We start from the raw sequence: 13,501 nt of genomic DNA, 5'->3' as shown, positions 1-13,501 counted from the left end.
AAAAATAAAAAATTCATCTGGAAGAACAAAAGGTCCAGAATATCAAGAGAATTAATGAAAAGAAATGCTAGGGAAGGTGGCCTAGCTATACCAAATCTTAAATTGTATTATAAAGTAGCAATCATCAAAACTACTTGGTACTGACTAAGAAATAGTGGTAGATCAGTGGAGTAGGTTAGGTACATAAGACATAGTAGTCAATGACTATAGTAATCTACTGATAAGTAATCTACTGATAAGCCCAAAGACCCCAGCTTCTGGGATAAGAACTCACTAGTTGACAAAAACTACTGGGAAAGCTGGCAGAAACTGGACATAGACCATCTTACACCATATACCAAAATAAAGTTCAAATGGATACACTATAGAAAGGCTGATACTATAAGCAAATTAGGAGAGCAAGGAATACTTTAACTGTCAGATTTATGGAGAACAGAGGAATTTATGACTAAATAAGAGATAGAGAACACTATGAAATGCAAAATAGATAATTTTGATTACATTAAATTGAAAAGTTTTTGTGCAAACAAAGCCAATGCAACCAAGATTAGGAGGGAAGCAGAAAACTGGGGAAGAATTTTTACAATCAGTGTCTCTGATAAAGGCCTCATTTCTAAAATAGAGCACTGAGTCAAATTTATAAGAATACAAGACATTCTCCAATTGATAAATGGTCAAAGCATATGGACAGGCAGTTTACAGAGGAAGAAATTAAAACTATCTATAGTCATATGGAAAAAATGCTCTAAATCACTGTTGATTAGAGAAATGCAAATTAAAACAACTCTAAGGTACCATATCACACCTATCAGATTGGCTAACATGACAAAACAGGAAAATGATAAATGCTAGAGAAGATGTGGGAAAATTGAAACACTAATGCATTGTTGAAGGAGTTGTGAACTTATCCAGCCATTCTGGAGAGCAATTTGGAACTATGCCCAAAGAGCTACAAAATTGTGCATACCCTTTGACCCAGCAATACCACTCATAGGGCTGTATCCCAAAGAGATCATAAAAATGGGAAAAGGACCCACATGTATGAAAATATTTATAGCAGCTCTTTTTGTGGTGGCAAAGAATTGGAAAATGAGGGGATGCCCATCGATTGGAGAATAACTAAACAAGTTGTGGTATATGAATGTGAGGGAATACTATTTTGCTATAAGACATGATGAGCAGGTGGGCTTCAGAAAAACTTGGAAAGACTTATATGAACTGATGCTGAGAGAAAGAAGCAGAACTAGGAGAACACTGTATACAGTAACAGCCACATTGTGCATGCAATGACTGACTTTGATAAACTTAGTTCTTCTCAGCAATGCAAGGACCTAAAACAACTCCAAAAGACTCATAAGGAAAATGCCATCCACATCCACAGAAAGAAATACGGAGTCTGAATGCAGATCGAAGCATACTATTCGCTCTTTTTTGTTTGGTTTAGTTTTTTTCTTTCTCATGGTTCCTCCCATTCATTCTAATTCTTCGATACAACATGGCTAATGTGAAAATATGTTTAATAAGAATATCTATGTAGAGCCTATATTGGGTTACACCCTGTCTTGGGGAGGGGGCGGGGAAGGAGACAGAGAAAATTTAAAACTCATGGAAGTCAATGTTGAAAACTGAAAATAAATAAATAAATGTGTGGGGGGATAAAAGAACTCCCTTAAATGCTGGAGCTTTGGGGCAGGCCCAAGTGTGTCTCCCTTTCTAGGTAGTCCAAGACTAGAGGTGGCTCCAAGTCTAGGGCAGCTTGGGAAGACTAACCAGAGAAGAAGATGAATTCTGTCACTGTTTATGGGCTACCCCCAGTCCTTTGATATATGGCTTGCATTTGTTTATGGGCTTTTGCAAATCCTTTGCAAGCACTTTCTGTGTCATCTATAGGATGAAATCTTGCTGCTTTTCAAGAGCTGGGGACATTGGTTCCTACATCTGCGGAAACTTAAATACAAGCTACAACGCTGAACTATCATAAAATAAACCATGGGACAGAGCATAACAAGTCAACAGATAATAATTTCGGATCAGCCTCCAAGAATGGAACCCCAGAGCATGAGGGTGCTGGGCTACAAGTTACAATCCCAACTGATACTTACCTGTGATTGTATGAAGGTAACCTGAGAGGATCCTATCATTACTCGCATTTTATAGGTGAGGAAACTGATGCTGAGAAAGATGAAATTGTCATCACATAGAGAGAGAGTAAGTGTCAGAGGTAGGAGTGTCCTGACTCTACGTCCAGAGCTTTTTCCACTATACGTGTTATTTCTCATCTGAACATCTGCTCCCAATAAAATGTAAGCTCCTCGAGGCCAATTCCATTGAAGTGAATCAAATTGAATTGAAGCTGATATTGGGGGGAGGGGAGAACCAGCAACTGGTGAATGTGATTGCTGAGCTGCTGTCACTGATTCTTGAAGAATTAGGGAGAACAGGAAAGGTACTGTACGACTGTAAAAAGGCAAGCTTTTGTCTGATTTTCAAAAATTGAAAGGTTAATTCCCCAAACTACAGGCCAGTTGACTTACTGTTAATTCTTGGCGGAGTTCTAGGCCACATTCTTCAAGCTCTGGTTTGTAAGTAGTTAGAAAGAGAGCCAGGGATCAATAGAATTCAGCATGGGTCCATCGAGAACAAGCCATGCCAGACTAATCTCATTTCCTTTCTTGACAGGGTTATTAAATTGATCAGGGTAATACCATCGACACTGAATGCCTGATTTCTACAATTCGTCTGACAAGACTTTCACTGGATCTTTATGGATGAAATGGAGAATTATGGGCTGAATAATAGTGCAGTTTGGTGAATTTAGAATTTGTTGAATAACAATGTCCAAACAGTAGTGATTAATGGGTTGGATAGCAACCTGCAGGGATGTCTCTGGCAAAGTCAAACAAGGCTCCATCCATGGCCCTTTTCTGTTCAAAATTTTTATTAATGACTTGCAAGAAGGCTTAGATTGTATAGTTATTAAATTTATAGAATCTTAAGTAATACTGTGGAGGTCTGAGAACACAGCGGATGACGGAATCCACTAGAATCAATGGGCTGGAACAAAGGGCCAAACCAGTTGGGTGAAATTTAATAGGGATAAATGCAAAGTCCTATACCTGGATTTCTAAAACCACCTGCACAAGGACAGAATGGGACAGATAGGGCAGAAGAGGAGGGTGTGAGCTCCAAGCTCAATGCATATCAACAGTGACCCAGGAGCAAATGAGACCCTTGGCTGCTTACAGAGAAGAGCAGAGTCCAGAGCAGGCAGAGTTGTCATCCTGTTGTATGTACTCAGCCCAAATCAGGACACCCCTGACGACTGTGGTCCATGCTGGTTGCCGTGCTTTAGGAAGGATACTGATGAACAGGAAATGTTCTAGATGAAGGAGACCAGGATGGATAGAGAACTGAAACTGACGCAATAAAGGAATAAGCTGAAGGACCTGAGGGTGTTTAACTGGGAGAAGGGAAGACTTACTGGGACACAGTGGGTGTCTTCAGATATGTGAAGAGCAATCACATGGAAAGGGATTAATGACAATAACAATAACAGCTAACATTTATATAGTACTTACCACGTGCACGGCACTGTGTAAAGTGCTTTACAATTATTATGTCATGTGTTGATCCTCACAACAACTCTGGGAAGTGTGCGCTATGATCACTCCTATTTTACAGACAAGGAAACTGAGGTAGACAGGAGTTAAGTGAGTTGCCCAGGGTCACATAGCTCGTAAGTGTCTGAGACTTCTGAGCAGACATCTACTCGGCTCAAGGAGGGGATGGTCCCACTGTACTCTGACCTGGTCTGGAGAATTGTGTCCTGTCCTGAATGCTACATTTAAAAAAAGACATTAATAAGCAGGAGAATGTCCAGAGGAGGGCAACCAGGATGGTGAAGGGAATGGAGTTCATAATACATGAGGATCAGTTGAAAGAATGAGATCATTGGCCTGAAAGAGACTTAGGGAGGAGGTGACAGCTGTCTGCAAGTATGTCATGGACTGTCATATTTAAGAGAGAATAGATTTCTTCCGTTTGGCCCCAAGAGGTGGATCTAGGAGCAGTAGGAGAAGTTATAGAAAGGCAGATTTCTATGAGCACACACCCAACACATAAAACACAAGTATACACAAGCACATACCTAACACAGATACACACATGCACATACACACACACCCAACACATAAAACACAAGTATACACAAGCACATACCTAACACAGATACACACATGCACATACACACATACCCAACACACAAGCATGCATACACACACACCTTCTAACCAGGCTTCCCTTTATAGCTGTGCAGCAGATACTTATTTGTTGCCTCTGAAATCACAGGATCTCAGGTTTAGAGTTTGAAAGAAACTTAGAGAGCATCTAATCCAATTCTCTCATTTAGCAGATGAGGAAACTGAGACAAACAGGGTTAAGTGACTTGCCCAAGATCACACAGCTGGTAAGTGTCTGAGGCCAAATTTGAATTCAGGTCTTCCTGACTCCAAATCCAGTATGCTATCCACTGCTCCACCTAGTTGCCCTCATCCAACTTTTACAAAGGAGGACATTGAGGGAAAGAAGCTTTCCCAAGGTCAAAGAATGACAAGACCTGGATGAAAACTCGGAACCAGGCTTCACCCGGCTGATGGGATGGCGGGGGTAGGTTGTATTGGAAAGTAGAGGAAGGAGGATCATAGGAACATACATTCAGATTTGGAAGGGACTGGAGGGGCCATCCAATCCAACTTTCTCATTTTCCAGATAAGGAAACCATTAGCCAAAGTGGTACCTAAGGATACACAGAAAGCAAGTAAAACAGGCAAGATTTGAACCCAGGATCTCTGACTCCAAATCCAATGCATTTTATACTATGCCATGCCACCTTTTAGAAGAGGGTACAATGCCCCCAAAAGGAACTCTGGTTATAGTTATCAAGGGAATTCTACCTCCATGAGACCTTTTCCCAGGGGAAGGAGCTGAAGGTACCTAACATTATCATGATGGGCTCCTGTTGTTAGGGGATGAGGGAAATCCTACACTGATGTGTCCTATGTATACAAAGGGTCCTCTCCAAAGCCCCAGAGGGGCTCCCAGCTCCTCTCCTCCCTAGAGAAGGAAATTTGGGTGAGGAAGCAGAATTGAAGCAATAGGCTAGTGTGAGCCCCAAGTTGGTGTTAGAGCTCTATCTGGACATGACCCAGAACTTGGGGGAAGACACAGTCCTATCACATGGTCTGACTGGAGAAAACTTCATACCCATCATATGATCTGACTAATCTTCACTAGACACAGGCCAGAATTCTCTGGATATCCCTCCCTTCCCGCCCCACCCTGGAGGCAGCATCCAAGTGCAATCAGATACATCCTCAGTTCAGCTGTGCCTAGGAGTTTAGACCAAGTCCAAGAACTGAGGGACCTTCTGCTCATTTCCCCATCAAAGGCCCTAGTGGGAATACCATCCCTATCCCCAAACTTAGACAAACACAAGAAATAATAAACTCCTTAAATAGCTTCTGATCAATCCTAGATACTAGTTTACTGGTAAGGTAATAGCTCCCTTGCCCTTGCCCTCCACAGCTTGATGTTACAGGACTATTGAACTTGGGGCTGGACAGGACCTTAGAGACCACCTGATCCAACTGTCTGATTTTACAGATGTGGAAAGTGATGCCCAGAGAGAGGAAAGAATCTGTCCAAAGTTATACAACTAATACATAGTAGAGCATCTGAATCTAGATTCTCTGACCCAATACTCCGCCATATTGCCTCTTCCAAAAGAAAAATGAGTGTCTTTCTCTCTCCATCCAGCTTCCCTTTGCTAGGACCCCAAAGGCAAAAACTTTTAGCACCTGAAAGAAGGAAGAGGGATGAATAGGGCCTCTGTGCACCAACCCGGGAACTAGCCAACAGTCTTAACCACAGGGGTCTGGGGACAGATGGAGAGAGAATAGACCAATTGATGAAAATGGAAGTGGGAGGGGGTTGTATGGAGTGGGAAGGGGAAGTCTGAAGAGCTGCAGAAACTTTTACCCCAAGAGGCGGTTGTGGAGTCATGGAAGGAGCAGAGTCGAAAGTCAGAAAACTTGGTTTCAAATCCCAGCTAGGACACACATGTGACCAATCTCTTGACCTCAGGTCCTTCCTGCATGAGATGAGGTGATTGTACTAGATGACTTCTGAGGACCCTTCCATCTTCAACATCCTATTTATCCTAGGAGGAAACCCAAGACAAAAGCTTTCCTCTAGCTCTCTTGACATTGGTGGATACCAATGGACTATACAGGCTCTCTATGAAATATCCCACATTCTAGCCAAAGTGACTGGCCCATCTTTTTTCTAGTCATCCATTTCTCTGATGACATCCTTTATGCCACTTCTCCCAAGTAACTTCTCATGTACAAAGTGTAACAGACCACTCAAGGCCACCATGCACCCCACCATGCACTGCCCTTTAGGGGACTCTCAACTTCAATCTTTCAGAGACTGTGTCTTCTATGACTCAGATCATTTAACATCACAGGAAGAAAACTAGTGTTCAAAAAGTGGGCCTTTATTTTGAGAAGAAATTTGGCATGATACAAATGGTTATTTGTTGTTGTTAGGGCAGCTAGGTGGCGCAATGGATAGAGTTCCAGGCCTGGAGTCAGGAAGACTCATCTTCCTGAGTTCAAATCTGGCCTCAGACACTTCCTAGCTGTGTGACTCTGGGCAAGTCTCTTAACTCTGTTTGCCTCAGTTTCCTCATCTGTAAGATGAGCTGGAGAAGGAAATGGAAAGACACTCCAGCTCTTTGCCAAGGAAACCCCAAATGGGGTCACTTGGCATGATACAAATGCCAACTTGAAGTGATACAAAGATTGTACTACCTGGTTTCTTAGGTCCCCTCCGATTCTAAAATTCTGTGAGGCTGAGAAATGTGACTTACTACAAAGTTATCTGCGTACACTTCTAATTCTTTCCACTCTATTATAAGTTCTGGTCCTATTCATCTGTACTCCCTTACAAGACTCCGAGCACTTCCATACTTTAAACATATATGATTTCATTCCCTCTGAATTCAACCAGTTGATAAGCCAAAGTCTCAAAAAAAATAGCTGTTTTTCCAGCCCCTGACTTATGTCCTCCTCTGATCACTCCCCATGTCATGCACATTCTGGTGGGGTATGGAGCCAGGAGGATGCCAGCTATGAGACGTCCTATAAGGGCAGTGATTGGTTTAGATTTTTCCCTCCACTGACAGGGCTCTATAATTTTGTAGATGGCCCTTAAGAGTTTCTGTGGCCAAAAAAAAAAATCATCACCTGGTATCCATCCTGCTGGTGTTGACCCTATTTGAATTTAGCTAGGCTGGTCCTCAGACACTGGGCCCAGACTCAAAATCTTTCTGCCATTTGGCAGAAAGCTATTGTTTTCAAGAAACCAGGGTTACCTGCTTGCCATAATGAGACACTGGAGTAGTGCCGGGGGAACATGGCATAGCAGATAGAGTGTTGGACTTGGGTAAGAAAGACTTGAGTTCAAATCCCACTCCAGACACTTATTAGTTCTATGACCCTAACCATATAACTTAACCTCCCTGTACTTCAGTGTTCTCAACTATAAAATGAAGGAGTTGGACCAGACGGTTCGGAGTCACTTCCAGCTCTAAATCTATGACTCTATTATGTAAATCCTGCTCTCAGGGAGTTTACAATCTAATTGGGAGATGGGACATTTACACACATCAGTAAAATATAAGATAAATGTGGCATAAGGAAAAGTCAGGTCCAGTCAAAGCGTTAGGAGAAATTTGAGGAAGAAGAGATCATTTTTACCTGGGGGAGGAGAGGAAGGTGGAGAATCATATAGGAAAGTCAGGAAAAGCTTCCTGACATCAGTTAGACCTTGATGAAAGGGAGGGACTTCAACAGTTGGATACAAATATGTGTGGGGGAGAATGGGGTAGTTAAATATATATATTTTTATAAATACGTGCATATTTATAAATATATATTTAAATGTAACAATAAATATGCATTTTACTGTAAGAGATAATCCTCAGGCTTCACTCAGAGATCAGCTGAGCTTAGCCTAGTCCAGCCTAGGGGGAAGGTTTAGATGCCATACACCCAAATACCCATCTTTTCACATGTACCCTGGGGCACAGGTAGCAGAGTAAGCCTGGCCATAGCATGAGGAAGACTTAACTATGTAAGTAAAGCATTGCTTTGCAGAAATGACTTTGAAGTAGTTAACTTCTAAAGGAGGGTTCCAAGAAGAGATCCCAATGCCCTGATTTAATGAACAGAGAAGACTCTGCAGCACTCAACAGTATCCCTCGAACTCAACCCATTAATAAGCCAGTCTTAAAAAAAGTAGATTTGTTCTTCAGTCCTCATTCATGTCCTCTTCTGATCCCCACCCTCATGTCAGACACCTCTCTGGAATGTGGATTCTGTTTGCCTGTGCCAGGAAGATGCCAGCTATGATGCATCCTATGAGGACAGTGACATCTCCCCTGTCCAAGGACCGGTCTAGCTAAATGCAGGGAATCTCAGAATGGGTCTGGTCTCAGGGAGGTGACTTTTTTTTCCATCCTCAGAAACTTAAGTCTTTTATCTTTTTTATCTTTTATATTGTGGAAAGTTTGCCAACTGTACTGGAGGGAGGACTCCCATTGATTAAATCATGTATTTCAGGTACTCAGATAAATGATACGGATTACATCAGCAATCTTGCCTGGAGAGGCCACGTAGTATGAAGAAAAAGCCTCATTCCTAAAGGTCAGAAGACAGGGCTCAAATCCTAGCTAAAATTGTTTAGACCAGGGGTAAAGAACCTGAGGCCTTGAAGCCACATATGGCCCTCTAGGTCCTAAAGTTCAGCCCTTTGACTGAATCCAAACTTCACAGAACAAATCCCCTTAATAAAAGGATTTGTTCTGTAAAACTTGAATTCAGGAAGACCTGAATTCAAATCCAGACTCAGATACTTACTAGCTGTGTGACCCTGGGCAAGTCATCTAACTCTGTTTGCCTCAGTTTCCTCATCTGTAAAATAAACTAGAGAAGGAAATGGCAAACTACTCCGGTATCTTTCCCAAGAAAACCCCAAATGGGGTCATAGAGAATTATGACTGAAAAATGAGTGAACCAACAACAATAACCTTGGGCTTAAAGTCTTTCTCGACTTCAGTTTCCACATCTGTAACATAAGGCGGTTGGTCTAAATGACCTTAAGGCCTCTTCCAGCTCTAAATTCCAAGCCTATGATCTGTAACACAAAGATCCAAATGCCTGCCCCGCCTATCTCAAGGGGTTATTGTGAGGATCGATGAGTGTTTCATAACCACATGAGCTCTTAGTATTGCTTACGTATTGATTTGCTTAGAGAACCAGCCTAGCACAGTGGATAGACAGCTTCAGGTTTCAATGTCAGGAACACCTGGATTTGAAATCCAGCCTTACACATATACTTGATAAGTAACTCTGGGAAAGCCACTGAACCTCTTAGTGCCTTTAGGAAACTTTCAAAGACTAAATGCAGAAGAGATCTTGATCTGCAGTGGTCAAGGGAGTTCCATGCTAGGAGTCAGTGAAATAACAGGTTGGGACCAAAAAAAAAAAAAATTTGCTTACTAAATCCTCTCTACAGATGGAATAAAGGAAAACTTGTCTCCATAGCTGTATTATTACAAATTCCTCCTCTGAGTGGAGAATGAAGCATACTTTTTAAAAACTTTATTTTTCTTGGTTTTTTGTGTATGTTTTCTTTTGCAACAATACTAATATGTTTTGCATGACTTCACGTGTATAACTGATATCATATTGATTGCCTTCTCCAGGAGTAGGGGGAGGCACAGGAGGGAGGGAAAGAATCTGTATCTCAAAATTTTCAAAAATGAATGTTAAAAATTCTTTTACATGTAATTGGGAAATATTTAATGAAACAAATCAAAATTCCTCCTCTTTTTACACCTCGGTTTCCACTTCTGAAGGATCCAGACTATGTATGTCAGGAGTTTTGAACCTGGAGAGGTCCACAGATGGATTTCAGAGGGTCCATGAACTTATCGGGGTGTGACATCTTTATTTCAATGTCATTGGCTTCCTTTTAAATCCATGTATTTTACTGTATGCATTTAAAAACATGATTCTGAGAAGGGGTCCATGTGTGTCACCATACTTTGCCAACGAGTCTGGTGACAAAGAATAGGTTAAGGCACCCTGGATAGATGGTGTCTTTCACCTCTGCATTTTATCCTATTCTAATTAGAAGAACATCAGTTAATGTGGCTAGTTATGGACAAAATCTCATTCAGTAATCACCCTATCAATAGCTACTGAAACTTCGCTGTGGGTAAATAGTTATTAACAAAAGTGAATCAAAAATTTACTGGTTTAAAAGTTCCAGCCGGAGGGATTCAAGAAACTGGTCATGTACACTTAGTGTCTCCTTCTGTCCCCAACACCAGCCAACTCATAGCTTCCCCATCTTACCTCAAGCTCATCATAACTTTCAAACCCATGGCTGCCACTTTTTTTGTGCCCATCTTTTTCTCCCCTACCTCCTTATGCAACCTCTGATTAGTCTTTGTTTTCTCTCCATCCACAATTATCTGCTTCTCCTCATACACATCCTCCTAGACCATTCTCCTCACTATCCCCTCACATACCATGTCAATTTCTGCTTTTATCCTCAGCTCAAGTTGTTTGAGAAGCCCACACCTCCAGCTGCCCAGAATAACTCCAAAAGGAGCCCCTTGTCCAAATCCTCCCCAGCCCAAAAGGGAGAACCCAGCTCCAGTCCCACCACCCTCAAGAAGCCCTTCTGATCCTCCCCAGATCATCCTCTTCTCTCTCAACTCCTAGGGCACCAGGTCTGAACCATATGGTCTGAACCATATAAATTATACACCCCACACATGAAAGTGAATTCACGAACTTAGGAGTCCAGGAGAAAAGGAAAGAATTAGGCTTAGAGGTGAGAAGGACCCTTTGGGTTTGGGGTAGAAAGTGGGAAGAAGAATCAGAAGCAGGGGTGCTAAGCAGACCCTGTACTTCATTGCCAAGACACACTGGGGGTAAGTTACAACGTAAAGATGACTCAGACAATCCCCTTATAATCTGCCTACCATATAATCAGCAATCCTACAATCGAGAGTACCTGTGTTTACAGGGTGTGCGCCAATGTGACTGGCGCGCACAGTTTTAAGATCTGGGGTGTGTGTGTGTGTGTGTGTGTGCGCTCGCCAGTGTCCCTCTGGCCATCTGTGTTCCTCTGTCCCCACCAGTCTGAGTGGATGTGGGTAGGGGGAGGAAGTAGGAATGCAGAGAGTGAGATGGGAACCCTGAGCCAATTCTCCTCCCTTCTCCCGGGCTAGAACAAAAGCTACAACTGCCAACTTCTCGTCTGGGGTCAGCTCCGGTGCCTTGCCAGAAGAGCTGGCGGTCGGGCTCCCAAGCCAGGCCACGTTCGGGAACAAAAGCCCCCCCCCCCAACTTGCTCCCGCCCGGGCCATTCCCTTCCCCCAGAACCTCACCAGCTCAGGGCTCCCGCCTCCTCCCCGCCAGTCCCGGCCAGAACCAACAAAAGCCATGAGAGCACTTACCCTCCCTCTTCTCCACCTCCTCCTCCCTCCTCCTAAGCAGTAGCAGCAGCCCCGAGCCGCTTCCCGAAGGGTCCCCGGAGGCCCAGACACGGTCCAGTCCAGCTGAGCTAAGCTCCCCGCAGGGTCCGACCCCCTTCTCTACCGGGAGCCTGGAGAGGGAGAGGGAGCTGAGGAAGCCGCCGGCATGTTCAGCTGCCAGGCCGAGTCCTGGAAGTGGGGGGCCGATCCCGAGCCAGCTGCGGTCAAGACATGAATGGAGGGATCGAGTAGGAGAGGGCTGGGCTGAGCAGGGCTGGGCTGGGCCAGGTTAGTGCTGACCCAGGAAGCTGGGCTGCTGGCGGTCTTGGGCAGGCTCTCCCAGCGAGGGCGTGGAGAACAGGGGGACTGAAAGGGGTGGGGGGGGGGGGGATTGGGCTGCCACGGCTGGGGGGAAGTACCATATTAGTCAGAGTATGGGGCGCACTTTTCCCTTCCCCACTCTCATCCCCACCCACCACCCACCCCTCATCCCTAAAGCTGCCTCGTATAAAAGTGGAAAACTTCCTATAATCGGCATGTTTTTCATTGTAAAATTATGGGTTTTTTTCTTTCAATGAAATCTCATTTTTAGAAGGGGCCTATAATCAGATCAATACAGTATCCTGGACTCGGAAAGCCAGCTGGGAATGATGTCATCGTCAGCCCCCGCAGGCCCAGAAATGGAGTGGCTTGGAGGCTGGATTCTCTCTCTTGGCTGGAGCCCCCAAGCCTGTGACACTCCCTGGCTAGAAGAGGAACCGGGCTAAGCATGATGTCCCCTGGGAAAAGGCTGAAAACCTGGCCAGCACCCCCAACCTCAGGGTCTAGTAAACTCCTGAAAGCGGCACCTCTGCCGTGCTTGGGATGGGAGTGGGGAGGCTGGCACCAGCCTAGACAATGCCAACCTGAAGGGCTGGGGCTAATCTCAACCACCAGCACACTTGACCTCAGCTGATCTTCTTTTCCCTGCCCATGGAAGAGATCTCTCTACTCCTCGTGTTCCGCCCTAGGAGCAGGAATAGAGCTAACTACACCGCCCCCACCCCACCTCCCGCATCTGGTTTGTATAAAACCTAATCGGCCCGCCTAGAATCAAGGTTATTTTTTAGTGAAAATCTGGGGTTTTTCTCCCCTTCAGTATCTCGTGGGAGATAGGGGAAAGGAGACAGCCTCTATTCGGACTAATTCTGCTCTCTCTGGTTCTCGATTTTCTCATGCTCTCTCTGGTTCTCGATTTTCTCATCTGTGGAATGAAAGTTTGTACCAGGTGATTTAGAAGTGGCACCATTAAGTCAGAGAACCTGGGTTTGAAATCCAGCTCTATCAGGTACTGCCTGTGTGACTTTGGCTCAGTCACTTCCAGACCCTGCTCCTCAGTTCCCTCACTCCTTCAATTACTGTTTATTAAGCGCCTACTGCCAGGCATTGTGCCAGACACCAATCTAAGAAGACAAAAGAGGAAAACAGACTGTCCTCAAGGAGCCTGAATTATATTCGGGAAAAACACACACTATTAGATGGACAGATAGATAGAAACAAATGTAGATACAAAATAATTTCTGGGAGAGATCAGGTTTGGCTTCCTATAGAAGATGGCACCTGAACTGAGCCTTGAAGGAAGCCCGGGGTTCCAGGAGATGGAGAGTTAGGGGGAGTGGAGGGGGGAATAAAGGAAGGAATAGGGGAGCCTGTTTGAAAGCACAGAGATTGGGGCAGCTAGGTGGTGCAGTGAGTAGAGCACCAGCCCTGGAGTCAGGAGGACCCCAGTTCAAATCCAGCTTCAGACACTTCACACATTAGCTGTGTGACCTTGGGCAAGTCACTTAATTCCAATTGTTCTGCCTTTCCCCACTCCCAAAAAGTACAGAGATAGGGTACAATGTCTGC

At 44.1% G+C, this 13,501-nt stretch overlaps 1 protein-coding gene across 1 annotated transcript in view; it reads right to left on the bottom strand.

Moving 5' to 3' along the window:
- CD276 (CD276 molecule) overlaps positions 1-11,982 on the bottom strand; it is a 42,991-nt gene extending 31,009 nt beyond the window's left edge. Inside the window, exon 1 of the mRNA XM_036736966.1 lies at positions 11,597-11,982. The gene's annotated coding sequence lies outside the window, so the exon portion shown is untranslated. The remainder of the gene's footprint in view (positions 1-11,596) is intronic.
- Between the last annotated feature and the right edge of the window lie 1,519 nt (positions 11,983-13,501).

This window comes from Trichosurus vulpecula, chromosome 8 (assembly GCF_011100635.1).
Source record: "Trichosurus vulpecula isolate mTriVul1 chromosome 8, mTriVul1.pri, whole genome shotgun sequence".
Taxonomy (NCBI): domain Eukaryota; kingdom Metazoa; phylum Chordata; class Mammalia; order Diprotodontia; family Phalangeridae; genus Trichosurus; species Trichosurus vulpecula.
This window is presented reverse-complemented; position numbering and strand designations above follow the sequence as displayed.